This window comes from Mauremys reevesii, linkage group 1 (assembly GCF_016161935.1).
Source record: "Mauremys reevesii isolate NIE-2019 linkage group 1, ASM1616193v1, whole genome shotgun sequence".
Taxonomy (NCBI): Eukaryota; Metazoa; Chordata; order Testudines; family Geoemydidae; genus Mauremys; species Mauremys reevesii.
This window is the reverse complement of record NC_052623.1, coordinates 206,211,546-206,225,951: the sequence shown is the minus strand read 5'-3', so window position 1 is coordinate 206,225,951 and position 14,406 is coordinate 206,211,546. Positions and strand designations below refer to the sequence as shown.

General features: G+C 47.5%; 1 protein-coding gene and 1 long non-coding RNA gene across 11 annotated transcripts in view; one reads left to right on the top strand and one right to left on the bottom strand.

Moving 5' to 3' along the window:
• GAP43 (growth associated protein 43) overlaps positions 1 to 14,406 on the bottom strand; it is a 75,904-nt gene that overhangs the window by 1,580 nt on the left and 59,918 nt on the right. The window contains exon 1 of one of the 2 annotated variants that reach the window (XR_005595360.1): positions 6,099 to 6,230. The exons of the other annotated variant lie outside the window; for it this stretch is intronic. The gene's annotated coding sequence lies outside the window, so the exon portion shown is untranslated. Of the gene's footprint in view, positions 1 to 6,098; positions 6,231 to 14,406 lie in introns of those variants that run through there. 2 annotated transcript variants of the gene reach the window in all.
• The window catches only part of LOC120399785, a 48,740-nt gene continuing 40,633 nt past the window's right edge, over positions 6,300 to 14,406 (top strand). For all 9 annotated transcript variants that reach the window (XR_005595388.1, XR_005595391.1, XR_005595384.1 and 6 more), the window contains exon 1: positions 6,300 to 6,428. This is a non-coding gene — a long non-coding RNA (uncharacterized LOC120399785). The remainder of the gene's footprint in view (positions 6,429 to 14,406) is intronic.

The window sequence follows — 14,406 nt, the reverse complement described above, 5'->3', positions numbered from 1 at the left end:
AGCCTAGGGGATTGCTGGGGCTATAAACCAACTTTGCACTTTTGTAGTTTGTGATGCAAAGCTGCCGTAATGCACTGGAGAATCTGGTCTGCTTTGCCCAACGGTAACTGACTACACAAGATACAACGGAGTGGAGAATCAGGACCATAAATAGTGAGCACACGGATAGAAGATTCCAGGACTCACTTGTCATAATGGTTGACTTCAGGACTGTCCCTCTGTGTGTATAGGGTTGGTTACATTTCTTTAAAAACAGTCATATTAGTGTAGTGCTGGTGAAAGGTAGTGAATTGACACCACTGCAAGCTAAAGTGCTTGGTTCAGCAGTGCAAGACGCACAGAAAGGGCAGTGGCAGAGCAAACCCTCTCCTCTCCCTCCCCTGCCCCCACTGATGTGCCTCAGCCCTGAAATGCAGTGACCATCCTGTAAAGGGGAGTTTGGTCACATGTAGCCCATTCACTTCTTGCACTGGACTAGGACTCCTTGCTGAACATCAGTGAGGCTGCCTCTTGGCATGTGGATAGTCTTAGGAATTGAACTGAGACCAACTCAATTTTGCTAAGCTATTCAGTGCCATCAGATGGCAGACATGCATTTACTACCAACCTTGGCAAACAGCCAAGACCCCTTAACCTACCTCTTTAAATACCTTCCCTAACCCTACGTCCCTAAGGATAGCCTTTAAAATGTGTGCAACCCCCCTGCCTCCTGAGCCAATTAAGTGCTTTTATTGCACTTACACTGCTTGGACGCCAACCCAGGTGTCACACTGAGCTCCTACTGTAATAGTTCCCCAAAAAAATCTGTTGTGCAGCACCTTGGCCCAGTAACCCTGCCTTGTCCCTGGGGCTGCAGACTTCCAGCCAGCAGAAGCATATACATGTTTGCTTTCACTTGCTCTTAAGCAACAAAATCCAACAGCTTTGCGAGGCCTCCCTTGCATGAATTAGTACAACTACAACAATCAACAGGGAGTGAAATAAGCTGCTGATTTAAATGGGACGCACACAGGGTTGGGGAGCCCAAACAGGTCAAGCGATCTTAATGGTTTTACTAAACTTTCTTGCAGCTACAACAATTTTACATTGGTTGGGTCTCTCCCCCATCCCACAACTCATCTCTAGTGCTGGCTAGCTGAGGGTTTTATGATGGAGAAATGGAAGCACAGAGAAAAAGATGTGATTTGCCCATGGTCACACAGTGGGAAAGGACAATAGAACCCAGGAGTTCTAACACCTAGGGGTGAGTTTTAGCTACAAGATTGTTTTATCTGCTAGCAGCGCAGACTCTGCAAGGACTCATCTGAGCCTTCTGAAACAAAGCCATCTACAGATTTTCTTACAGGCAGGCATACACAGGATGGGTGGGTGAAGCATGCATGCTTGCACACACACACACACACACACACACACACACACACACACACACACACACACACACACACACACACGCAAAAAGCTAGAGGTGGGTGAACCAGTTCAAACAACATAAGAACTACCCCTGGAATTTTGTTCTGTATTGGCATTATGTACAGTGAAAATGTATATACTGCTGTGCCAACATTAACTTAATCAACTCCCCAGTTAGGTGGGTAAAAATTAACTCAGTTTTACAGAGATGGAGGAACTGAGGCACAGAATGGTTCACATGACTAGTCCAGGCTACACAGTATCAGAGCCTGCTTTAGAATTTGTGTCAATCCCCATGCTCAATCCGGTAGGTCATAACACCTCTCTATGTACCTTAGCAATTAAGGTCCTGGTCCTGAAGCCTGGGGCATCACTTAAAATACCTATGGACTTAATTGACAGTTTTGGGTGGTCAAGAAATGCAATACCAGGCTCTAAATGTGGGGTACTGGCAGGCTCAGAGCAGTGCATGGAAGCTCACACTAATGCTGCCTTGTGCTGTTCATGCTCAGTGGATAAACAGAAGGCTTCAGTGCACAATGTTCTGCCACACTACAGCCCCTTTACATTGCTCTAGTGCAGGGGTGGGCAAACTTTTTGGCACAAGGGCCAAGAATGCTCACAAAATTGGGGCTGGGGTGCAGGAGCGGGAGCAGGAGCTGGGGATGTGAGCTCTGGGGTGGGGCTTGGGATGAGTTTGGGGCATAGGAGGGTGCTCTGGGCTCAGACCGAGGGGTTCAGATGGCAGGAGGGGGATCAGGGCTGGGGCAGGAGGTTGGGGCACAGAGAGAGGCTCAGGGGTGCAGGATCCGGGTAGTGCTTACTTCAAGTGGCTCCCGGAAGCAGCGGCATGTCCCTTCTCCGGCTCCTATGCAGAGGCGCGGCCAGCTGGATCTGCACACTGCACCATCCGCAGGCACTGCCCTTGCAACTCCCATTGGAGCACCAGAAAGGGCCATTGGAGCACGTAGAAGCCAGAGGGGGGGCCATGCCTCAGCTTCCAGGAGCCGTGTGGAGCGGTCCCCCTGACCCTGCATCCCAGCTAGAGTGCCAGAGCTGGGCAAGCCCCAGACCCTGCTCCCCAGCAGGAGCTCGAGGGCCAGCTTAAAACGGCTAGCAGGCCAGATCCAGCCCGTGGGCTGTAGTTTTCCCACCCCTGCTCCAATGGGACAAAGGGGCTGAAAAGTGGCAGATCTCACCCCAGGTCATACTCCTGGCATAGGGGAATCCTCAGGTGGCATGGAACTTGTGTGGTGGCTCAACACTATCCCCCTTCACTTTGCCCAGTATCAGGGTCATAGGCAGAGCCATAAGGACTTTATTGACAGCCTGGCCTCATGACTGCTCTAACTTATACTGGGACTCACCTGGCCCCTGGTTGGGTCTGGAATCAGGGAGCCACAAAAGTGACATAAAGCCACCTTTGTCACCCACTCGGGCCCTGCACCAAGCACAGCTCGGCTGGACAAGGGAATCAAGGCTTCAGTCACCAGGGCAGTCCCAGTCACCTTTCACCAGCACTGAATTCACATAAATAAACGAGAAACCTGCTCCATGAAGAAAGTTAGCAAGCAAGATTCAGTTATCTGCCTCGCTCTTGCTTGGATCTGAGCAGGGAGCATCTGGGAGGGGAAGTGTTCTGAGCACATGTGCACCGGCTGCTGCTGGGATGTGTTTTTGCTTAACAGCTATGGCAGTGTCTCACTGAATTTGAGGACAGTGAAAAATCAGAACCTACTGGTCCGCAACGAGGTTTGATCACAGGTGGCAGCACAAGGATATACAATTGTGTGCAAAACAGGTTCAAAGCACAGAAATGCTACATCACAGAATCCTAGACATCAGAGTTGGAAAAGACCTAGGGACAGATCCTCAGCTGGTATAATCTGATGTAGCTCCATTGATTTCAGTACCAATTTACACCAGCTGAGGATCTGACTCCTAAAAGTATGTAAAATAGCCTCTCTCTCTCCCCCTTCTCTCACTAGAGCATGCTTCTTCCTGGGTATGTGTTCTGACCAGGGATTTCTCCAGTCTAACTTTAAATGTCCCACACGAAGGGGCTTCCACCCCTTTCCTTAGGAGACTACTAGGCAGTTATCTATTAGCTGTCACTTGTCAGAAGGCTTTTCTTGATATTGGGCCTAATTCTCCACTCCCTTGCACCTTGGGTTGTCATTTACATTGGTGCAGCGTGGATGTGTAATTTGCCTGTCAGCAACACAGGCGGTGGCATTTGACACCCACGTTGTACTCTCGTTGTATAGGCATAAATAGTGATACGAGATGCAAGGCAAGGGAGAATCAGGCCCATTGAGCCAAAATTTTCCTTCCCTTTTTCAAAATTGAAATGCACCAGCTGCAGCTCCTTTTGGGTGGCCAACTTTCCACCCCCATAGAAACTGCCACACCTGCTCCTGCCAGGCATGCTAAGATTCAATGCATTGACATTGTGAGACCTTCTCCCATGACCCTGCCTCTCCATTTTTGTGGGCGGAGTATGAACAAAGAAGAGGCATTGGTTTATTTGGAAACAGGCCAGTGGGTCTGAGATACATGGAGCTGGAGCAGGAGAGGCTCAGATAGCTAGAGATGTGGCAGGAGAGGCCATCAGCTGGAGCAAGGGAGGCTGGTTATGTACAGACAGCAAATGGAGCCCCAGCACCCAGAAAATGAGAGGAGAGGCCCTGGGGTATGTCAGAACATGGAATAGGATGTGCCAGGAGATTGAGAAGAAATGGGAAGGGCAGTGACATGAAGCTGAAGGGACTTGGGATATGCAAAAAAATAAAGCAAGGGAGGCCAAAGGACAAAGAAGGAGTGGCTTTTTGAATTCTTCCCATATGTGTGGTGATTCTGGGTTAGGGACAAATGTCAGACTTGAGATTCAGCTGAGATGCAACCACTCTCATTTTAATCCTGGATTTTGGAGGAGAAGACCTGGTTCAGAAACCCACTGGGCCACCTCAGAGCCCTTGTGTGATGCTTTAAATTGACATGGTGCATTTGCACCAGTATTAAACTATGGGGTTGTTTGGTAGATTGAAGCTGAAGTATATTTCTGTGCCCTCCTGGAGTGGACTTTGGGCCTGATTCTGAGAGGGGCTGAGAATCTACATCCCTATTAACTTCAGGTGGCAGTGGTAAGTGCTCATCACCTCTCTGGATTCGGTCCTCCAAGTACTGTGCCAGGGAGTGTAAAGCATGGAACTGAATTACAGAGCCCTGCTGAAATGAACTTGAAAAAATCTCCTGCCTTTCAGTGCTCCATTTATTTCCTGGAAAGGGGGAGAACTGTGTCTGAGAACCCCACTGGCAAGTGAGTGCCTTGAACATATGCAGCTACGGTTGCTATAAAGCTGAGCTAGGCAGGCAGGCAGCAGTTTCATTGGATGGTGGCACTTCCAGCTGCTTTCGCCTACGCCACGTTCTAATGGCTGAGCTTGCAGGACCCGCTCCAAGTCCCTCCACTGCCCTACATTAGTGAAATTAGGTTGAGTGGATTTCTGGGTAAATGTTGCCTCTTGGGACCTGCCCAGCTCCATTTGACTTGCCAAGATTAATTAAATTCAAGCAGACTTCAGCACCTGACCATAGTAGTAGTAACCTCTCCACTGATCATATTTTTGTGGCTGGTGGCTTTGGTTTTGTTCTCTTTTTCCTTTCTGTTCTCTTACAGATCTGTAAATTGTCACAGTCAACACCAAGAGAAAAGAAATTACACAAACACTTTGAGTTTAATACAGCCGACTCAGGGATTTTGCCTTTGTCGCTTTTCCATGATTTTCAGAATTATTGCTCATGCTCCTCGCTCAGAAATTATTGTCTCATTCCTTATACTACAGTATTCCACATCCAACCAGCTTGCATTCACCTTGACCTCTGCTCTGGCCCCAGCCTAAGGGAGTCACAATGGTGGTCTACCTTCCCCTCTCCCCCAGAGTCCTTCACTGCTCTCAAGTGTTGTGCAGGGTCTACTACACTGCTATCGGCAGTCATGTTCCAGCCCAGAGGCAGCTGTATTTAAATTATATTTTTTTTTAACTTTGGAAGCTCTGGTTTAGGGGTCCCAATCAAAACCTCAGATCTCAGCCACTCCAAGCTGTGATGATGTTTGGATCCAGAGCTGAACTTCTCAGCTTGGATCTAGCTAGCTAGCTACCCAGCCACTCAAAAGCTGATTCCAGGCATAGCATGATAAGTCTGAGACTGTTGAAATGGAATCCATTTCAGGCTCAGAGCCACTGCAGTTACCATTCTCCCTTCCCCATCTATCTCTAAAATGCATCCTTGCCCCAGTCCCCCTCCACTGAAATGCCTCATACATCACGTAGCCTGTTAAGAGTTCCATGGAAACCACTGTCCCTTTGAAGGCCCAGTCTGCTTCACTGAGTGACCTTTGTGGGCCTGTTGAATACTGGAGAGAGGGGAAACAGAGTCTATCATGGGTCTCTCCTCCATGAGGAATGTCTCCTGCTAGTCTTCACAATTGTCTGATGAGTCACTCACTACAGTCAGATCAGTAGCTGGCCCACAGCACACCTAGAGCGCCTTCTCAGTTGAAAGGGAACAATAAAACAGCTTTTTTGGAGGGAAGTGTCTGTCCATTGTATAGAGGGCTCCTTTCCTATAAACAGATGTATGGAAGTATAATTCTTGATGATGTGTAAATCTACCTGTTTACTCACACTATTCCTTTCTTGTAACTTCACACTTATAAATGAGGGGAAAGGTGTGTGGGGCTGGTAGCTCTCCACAGGGCCCTCTGCAGTTCCATCTTAGCTCAGGCTCCCCTCGGGAATATTGTGAGCTCACCTCCACCCAGGGATCCTGGTGACATCATAGAGCCAGTGAGCTCAGAGCGTCCTTAGTGATCACACAAGGGGGGGTCTCAATCCCCTGGCACATGCAGCAGCAGGTGGCAGTGGTGCCCAGATAGCCCAGAAGACATCAGAGAGAAGTGGATGGGGGAGTAGAAGATTGCAGCTCCCTGCATTGACTCTTAGAAGATTTCTCAGGTAAGGGGGTCATGGAGCATGCTGGGGGAGGGAGTCCCAGGAAAGGGTTGGGAGGGGGAAGGTCAGGTCCTCAGGAAAGGTAGCAATCAGTCACATATCACTAATATTCATTCCAATTTGGGTCTCCCAATCCTGATACTCCTCTCCGTGTTGTGATCAGCCCCATATCAGCCGAGATCCAGAGCTGGGCAGGGAGAAGAAAGGGGCAATGCTGTTGGTCCTAGCAGACCAAATTGTCTGCTGCCTCACATTTTCTGACCAAGCTAAATCCTCTGAGGACAGTCAGATCTGTCTCTGTTGCCACAGCTGCCTTCTTGCTTCGTCAAGCTGAGGAGAAGGTGGCTTTGGGATTTTCCCCACACACCCCGCAGCCTGTGGAAAGGAAACTCCATTCCATCATTGGTCATTCATGTGTGCAGTAAATGGAAAGGAAAAGGGTGGAAGTGTGTGTGTGGCGGGGGGGGGGTGTAGGGTTGAGGGGACCTAGAATTGCAGCTCAATCGCAAGGCATCTCTCACAGTGTCTAGACACCAGCTGCCTGGTTGCCATGGAAACCCTCCAACTTTGGCTGATGGGCATCTCTCCAGAGAGATAAGGGGAGTGGGGGAAAGGAGAGATGCTCTTTGTGAATGTGTGGCGTTAACCCTGATACAACCGCATTTATAAACGTTCTGCTTCCTTGGGAAAGGGAAGAACTGACTCCTCGTCATTCCCTTCACCGCCACCCCTCCCACATGCACATATATGGTGCTACACCCAACGGCTGAGGGGCATTGGCTAAGCTATTGCTGGCAGGTTGCTTTTTCACTCCTATCTACTGCTCTGTGGTGTCAGTATGTTCGCTCGCCCTCAGCAAACCAATGCGTTCTGCACTGAAACAGGTACCATAACTGAGCCATTCAAACCCACCAGAGAGGGGGCTACAGAGCCTATTATGGCTTTACAGGCAGCAGGGCCTCCCTTGTCAATGGGGAGTCTCCCCTCACACCATTTCCCATAGGCAGCTACAGCCTCTGGGAAGGTAGCACCTTCCTCAGTTGGTGCAGCAGCAAAATCAGCAATGAGGCTTGTTTCAGGGATGCTTTATATTGTACTTCGAAGGGGAGGCCTGGTGGCTCACTGTCTTGGAAAGTGGTAGGGGAGCATCTTTCAAGTAAGAAGATGCATTGAGCAACAGAAACCTTGTGCAGCTGCAGAGTGGGCCACTGGCATCTGGCTGTAACACTGCTGCTTTCAATGCATTTACGCTGAGGAAGCATTTGTCCCACAGAGCACGACCAAGGTAGCAAAGGCTCAAGGTTCAAGTACAGTTTGCACCCCACATAGAACAGGCATAATGATACGGAACCACCTCACTGAGGGAATCAGACTGGAGGTTCATGGAGCTTCATTCAGTAGATCTGAAATTACTGTAAATATACATCAGCTGGCAAGGGCTACAGATGCCAAGGGATGGTTATTAGCTCAGTTTACTGTGTTGTCACCAAACAGGTTCCCTCACCTGCGGCGCACACGGCCATATAGCCGTGCTCTGCGGGTATGTGTATATAAAGTACTTTGCTCTTTTTTGGAGGCGGGGGGGGGGAGTGACTATAGTGCTTGTACAAGAGGGCAGCCTGGCAGCCCTGGTTCAGGCTAAAGGACCCTATCCATAGAAAAAGTGCAGCATGGAGAGCAGCCAGTGAGCTTCCCGCAGGCTGTTCCATAGCCAGATGCTGTGTCCCCAGTTCCCATATGCTTCATTCTGGGCGCTGGGACAATGCAGTTCTCAAAAGGAGCAGAGATGCTGGGGTTGCTCATAGATTGGAATTCAATCTTTGATGCACCTGGGGCTTGATCAATTAATTAAAGCTTTGAAAATTAGGACCAAGGCCTTAAAGTGGCTTTGGAAAATGACTGGGTCCCAGGGGAGGGGCCTGAGCAGAGGCCTGGTGTGCTCACTGAGGCCTGAGCCATGGAGAAGGCAGGCAGCTGCGTTCTGAACTAGCTGGTGCTGGCACACCATCTTCACATTCAGCTTCAGGTACAGTGAAGTCAGAAATACAGCTGGAGGGGACAAAGGCGTGGATCAGTGTGTCCAGGTCCTTGTACAAAAAGGGATGACATTTCCTAGCTAGCTGTAAGAGGGACAAGGCTTTTTGAGATACTCGTGCTACCTGATCATCCAAACTTAGTGAGGAGTCAAACAAGACCAAGAGGCTTCACACCACTTTAACGAATGGGGGCTGTGTGCCTTCAGCAAAAGGTAGAGACAAGGTATTGACAAGCTCATCAAAGTGTTTTCCCTTCCAGACAGCATCTCTTCAGTCTTGCCTGGGTTCAGCATGAGCCAGTTGGTCTTTTTCCAATAGCTCATTTCCTGTAGACATTCTAGTAGCAGCATCAGTAGAGAATAAGACATACAGCTTAATGGCATTGGCATGCTGTTCACAGCCAAGCCCATGGCATCTCACATCTCTCCCTGTGGACTCACGTAGATATTGTAGAGGAGAAGTAGCTATTCATCTTTATTCTGAGTTCTGTTGGAGTGATTCTAATCCTGGGCCATCTACCCCTTTTATGGCACATAGGTGTTTGTAGCAGTACCTAGAGTAATAGATTCTAAGTCCAGAAGGGACCATTGTGATCACCTAGTCTGATCTCCTGTCTAAACACAGGCAATAAAACTTCCCCAAAATAATTCCTAGAGCAGATCTTTTAGAAAAGCATCCAATCTTTAAATGATTTAAAAATTGTCAGTGATGGAGAATCCACCACAACCCTTGGGTAATTGTTCTAATTACTCTCACTGTTAAAATAATAAGCCTTATTTCCAGTCTGAATTTGTCTAGCTTCAACTCCCAGTCACTTTGTATGCTAGATTGAAGAGCCCATTATTACATATTTGTTCCCCATTTAGATACTTATTAAATGTAATCAAGTGACCCATTAACCCTCTCTTTGTTAAGCTAAATAGATGGAGCTCTTTTTTTAATCCTTTAAACATTCTTGTGGCTCTTCTCTGAACCCTCTCCAATTTATCAATGTCCTTCTTGAATTGTGGGCACCAGAACTGGACACAGTATTCCAGCAAAGATCATACCAGTGCCAAATATAGAGGAAAAATAACCTCTCTATTCCTTGTTGTATGCTGTATCAAAACTGCAGAGAGATCCATCAGTATGAGCATGGAGATTTTACCTGTGTCCATGGCCATAACGTCATTGTTGGGGGGAGTGGATGGCTTGTGGCCAGTGGTAGTTGACAACAGGTGATTGTATTGCTGTATTAACTCATTGGCACCTTGACCTTGTAGTTGGATGTCTTGTTCTCCTAGGGTGAGATGAAAACCAAGGGAGTTCATGAGTCTTTTTTGGGGGGGGAAGAAAGGTGGACGAGCTTTGGCTCACTGTCCTGGCAGGAAGGAGGGAAGGCTCTGATCTTTGCTTGCAGGAGGCAGTGATGAGACCAAGAGAGTGGTATGTTGGTGACCTCTCCAATATCCATTCCTAGGCTGAAGATAATGTCCAGCATATGTGCGGATCCAGAGACTGCCTAGCAGAATCCCACAGAGGCCATGAGATCTAATACAGTTGTATCAGTGGCCTTGTCTATGTGGAGAATGAGATCACCGAGGACAAGGAATCTGGGGGATTCCACTACTCTTCTGGTCAGCAGCTCTGCAAGTTCCTCCAGTAAGCTGAAAGAGTTTCCAATTGGAGTCTTGTACCCTACTAGGAGCCCTAGGTTCTTCGTGTCCTTTGCCTGACAGACCATATAGGTGCACTCAAATGTTTCTGTTTCCAGACTGGAATGTCTTCTGCATCCTAGGCTGGAGGGCAACAGAATTGTTCCTGTACTTCTTCTGCTGTTCTTGGTGCATTCTGGGGTCTGTCTTAGCTTTTGACATCTGGCGAGTCCTGTGGGCTTCCTTCCAGTGCCTGGTTTTTGAGTTTATCCTAGTGCATGGTGTTCTCAGGGCACATTGTGACAGTTTGAGTCATTTCCTGCAATATCTTTGAAAAACTTTATTGAATTAAGTTTAAGTATCTTTGGAATCCATTGTATTGAATGCAAAGTTTATGTATTATTCTGGGACTGGATGTAACTTCTTTGAGGGGGAGACATGGTCAATTCAAAACTTGGGAATGAATTGAGCTTCAAATGATTATTTTAAACAAGAAGGAACTTTTGGGATAAACAAGAAGGAACTTTTGGGATAAACAAAAGTTAAGTGTGTTTCCTAGGAAATACCAGGGGGAAGGTGAATGTAAATTTCCACCTCTGGACACAACCATTTGTGGCTACGCCCTGAGGAGAGAACCATTGTCTGCTGATTACCAGTTCCTTGAATCTGAAGTTCAAAAGCCCAAGTTGTATAAAGGACATGCTGATGTATTCATGTGTGTTCTTGCTCTGAGCAAAAACGGTTATGAAATTGTAATCACAGAAGAACCCCTGTATGGGTGTGAAGGACTGATCACTTACCAGAGTTCTTGCTGGAGTTGGGGTGAACTCCGGTAAGCTTGCTAGCACGTTTGTAAATTCTTTTATTGTTTTAATATGTTTTCTCTGTAATGCTTTCACTTTAAGAATAAATGTGCTTGCTTAGAAAGAGTTGTGTGGTAACTTAAAATGGTGGGCAATTGTTCATAGCCTCAGAGGAGAAAGCACAGCAGAGACAAAGGCCAGTTTATGCTGTCTGGCATGCTGGGAACATCACAGCCTAGATAGGGAACTGTGCAGCCTGGAAAAAACCCTGATCAGAAGAGAGAGAGGCAGGTCTCCACCAAAGAGAGGTGATGGCTGAGGAGGCAGGAGCCTAGCTTGGGTGCCCTTGCTGGACCATGGAGGGGGAATCGTGCCCTAAACTGTGACATATGTTTCCTCAATGCAGTGATAGTGGGGTTTGGAGGATGTGGTGTAAGGGGGTTTGAGATCCTTTGAAGGTGCTGGTGTTCCTGTTCTCCAGATCCTGAGAGACTGGCCATGTTGTGCTGTATCCAGAACATTTGCATGATTATCCTTAAACAGGTTTATCAGATGAAGGCTGATCTTAAATTACAGGATTTTGGCATGAGTGGTAGAGGGAATTTTCCCTCCTGCAGAATTTTGAAAATCTCAAAGCATTTTACAAACATTAATTCTCACAGCCACCTCTGTAAGGTTGAAAAGTATCATTATCCCCATTTTACAGAAATTGAAGAATGGAAAGAAGAAATTACTTGACAAGATTGCCCATAGTGTTAGTGGCAAAGCTGGAATAGAACCCAGAAGATCTGATCTAACTCCCAATCCCCTGCTATATCCACTGTCTAGGCGACAAAAAGCAGCCAGCAACTTTTGGCTGCTCTCTGAGCTGGATTTAAAGTGGTAAAGACTCCCAGTAATCACTTTCCTGACCCAGCCAGTCCCCTGAGGATGTTATTCCACAGTACCACAGGCAACTGTAATACTGGCATTTCCTAATTTTCAGCTGCTTAACTTTGCAACCTTAATTTTAATATAGTTTTCTGGAATGTTTTACATAACATACACATATATAACACACACACACACACACACACACACACTTAAAATGAACTCTGACCTCTGTGGTGCCTGCATTATGACCTGCCCAGATAGTACCTATTTCTCAGGTCTATTCCAAACAACAACCCTGGGGTGTGAGCAAGTGCCATTAGCCCCATTTAACAGATGGAGAATGGAGGCATCACACTGAGTAACTTGACCCAGGTTACATAAGAAGTTTATGACAGAACCAGAAATTAAACCTATGCCTCCTCAGTCCACTACCTTACTCACTTGACCCTCCATCCTGACCTCAGTGTTACTTTCACTGTTGTACTTACTACCCATGGCCTTCGCAGCAAGAGCTGCTGCAGAGCCAAAAGTCCGGAGAGGGATTTAGAGCCTGAGAAATTCCACAAAAGCCCTGTCGTAGGCCAAAACCTGAGGCTGGGCATTTTTTCAGAACTAGCACCAGCACAGGGGGGTATGGTAAGTCATGACCTGATTGGCTCCCAAGCCAGGGGACCTGAAGGAAAGGCAATTCACAACCTATTTTCTGATCTCTTTCTCTTCCCTAAGAGCCTACAAACTGTAAAACCTGCTCATCCTACTCCTTCTGAGAAATACTTTGATGTGTGAACAGCTTGAATACGCAGGTTTTCTTCCAACTGTGGAATGTGACATTTGACGGTAGTAGGAAGCTCCTATTGGCACACAGATTGGAAAAGATGTCCCCATCCCATGTAGCAGCAGTGCCCCTCTGTGTGACATATCTGTGCCCTATTTCTGGGGATCTTGCAGTCTCTAGAAGATGCTTTGGGAGATGTGTGTGGGAACTTGTGTCAAGGCAGATCAGTGGTTGAAGTGTCCAATTTTCTTCAGCCTGTCATCCAGAAAGAAGATGCAGTAAAGAAATTAGAGAAGGCTTAATATTATAAGGAACTGAAAGGCCCAGACAGAAGAAACCACAGCTTGCTTACCATGGAAATTACTCAAGTGCGTAAGGAGATTGGCTGTAAAAGCAGGTCTATCTTAGCCAACAAGCTCTTGAGGCTGAGGGTACAGCAGTTTTAGGGGCACTGTTTTGGCGAGGCCTAGCAGGTGTGGGGGAGCTGTGATGAAAGCTATGTAGACAGGTGGGATCCTCAGGTGCATGTTTACTTGCTGCAGCTCCTACGGGAGGGTTTGTAGCTGCGTGTTAGTTGTGCAAAGGTGAAGAGGCAGGCTGTGGGTGAGAGAAAGGCTGGCTGAGCAGAGCCAAGGCGGACTGTAAAAAGAGGTGGTAGCACCAGTGGGAGCACGGTAACCCACTGATAGCTGAGCCAGGGTAAAAGCATTAAGAACACGAGGGGAATGCACAAAACTGTAGGGTCCATGTGCTCTCACTGAGTTGATCCAGCTCTGTATATAACTTCCTCCTTGTCATAATGGACAAGCCTTGTCGCCACAACATGGGACGCAGGCCTTGCGTGTGCTCCTCTCTCCAATTGGACATGGGGAAAATGGTGCTCCCTGTTTGCAGCAAAAAGCTTTGGAAATTCTTCCAGTGCCTTCTGAACTGATGACAGCCCCTAACCCTGTGACACCCTCCCCCCCCCCCCCCAGACACCACTCCACCCTCATCTCTTATTGACAAAAGAACAAATTGCTTCAGCCTTACTATACAACCCCACGCCCACCTCCCCTCCCCCAGTCCAATGGATGCATACCATTCATGATCCGCCTCACTGCCCAGTGTCCATTAATATACACTCTACAAGGCTGATAAATTGGGGATTCACAAAACCTGCAAGCCTTCCACTAAGCCAGATTGCCATGGAAACCAGATCTGCTCTTAACATGAGTGGAGTCTCAGAAAAGTGAGTTGACACCATCCCCAGTTTGTACCCTCTGGGACTGATTCTCAGCTGCCTATCTTTTATGCCTCCGACACAAATTATTGGGCCCAGGACAATAGGGTGACCAGACAGCAAGTGTGAAAAATCAGGATGGGGCTGGGGGGTAATAGGAGCCTATATAAGTAAAAGACCCCAAAATCAAGACTGTCCCTGTAAAATCGGGACATCTGGTCACCCTACAGGAAAAGGGTAACTGAAGGACATTCTGTGCCCTGTGTTATGCAGGAAGTCAGATTAGCTGATCTAATGGTCTCTTCTGGGTCTCACATGCTATGAATCTATGAGTGCATGTTACACCTGCTCAGCAATCACTTTACACTGGTGTAAATGACTGCAATTGGGGCCTGGAACCTGGGACTTTTGACCAGGGTATAGAACAGAGTAGGAATGACAAAGCAGGAGGGAGGCCTGTCAGTAAAGTCTTACGCATGAGGACTAACCAATGTTTGCACAGGCATTCTTTTCCATTAAGATGGCTGCCAGTGGCATAAAGAATTCCAATTTTAATTAGAATCTGGGCATTTTTTAAACTACCGCTCACAGTTTGTGCCCTGCAGGAGGGACTTTCCACCCTCTGAACTTTCTGAATG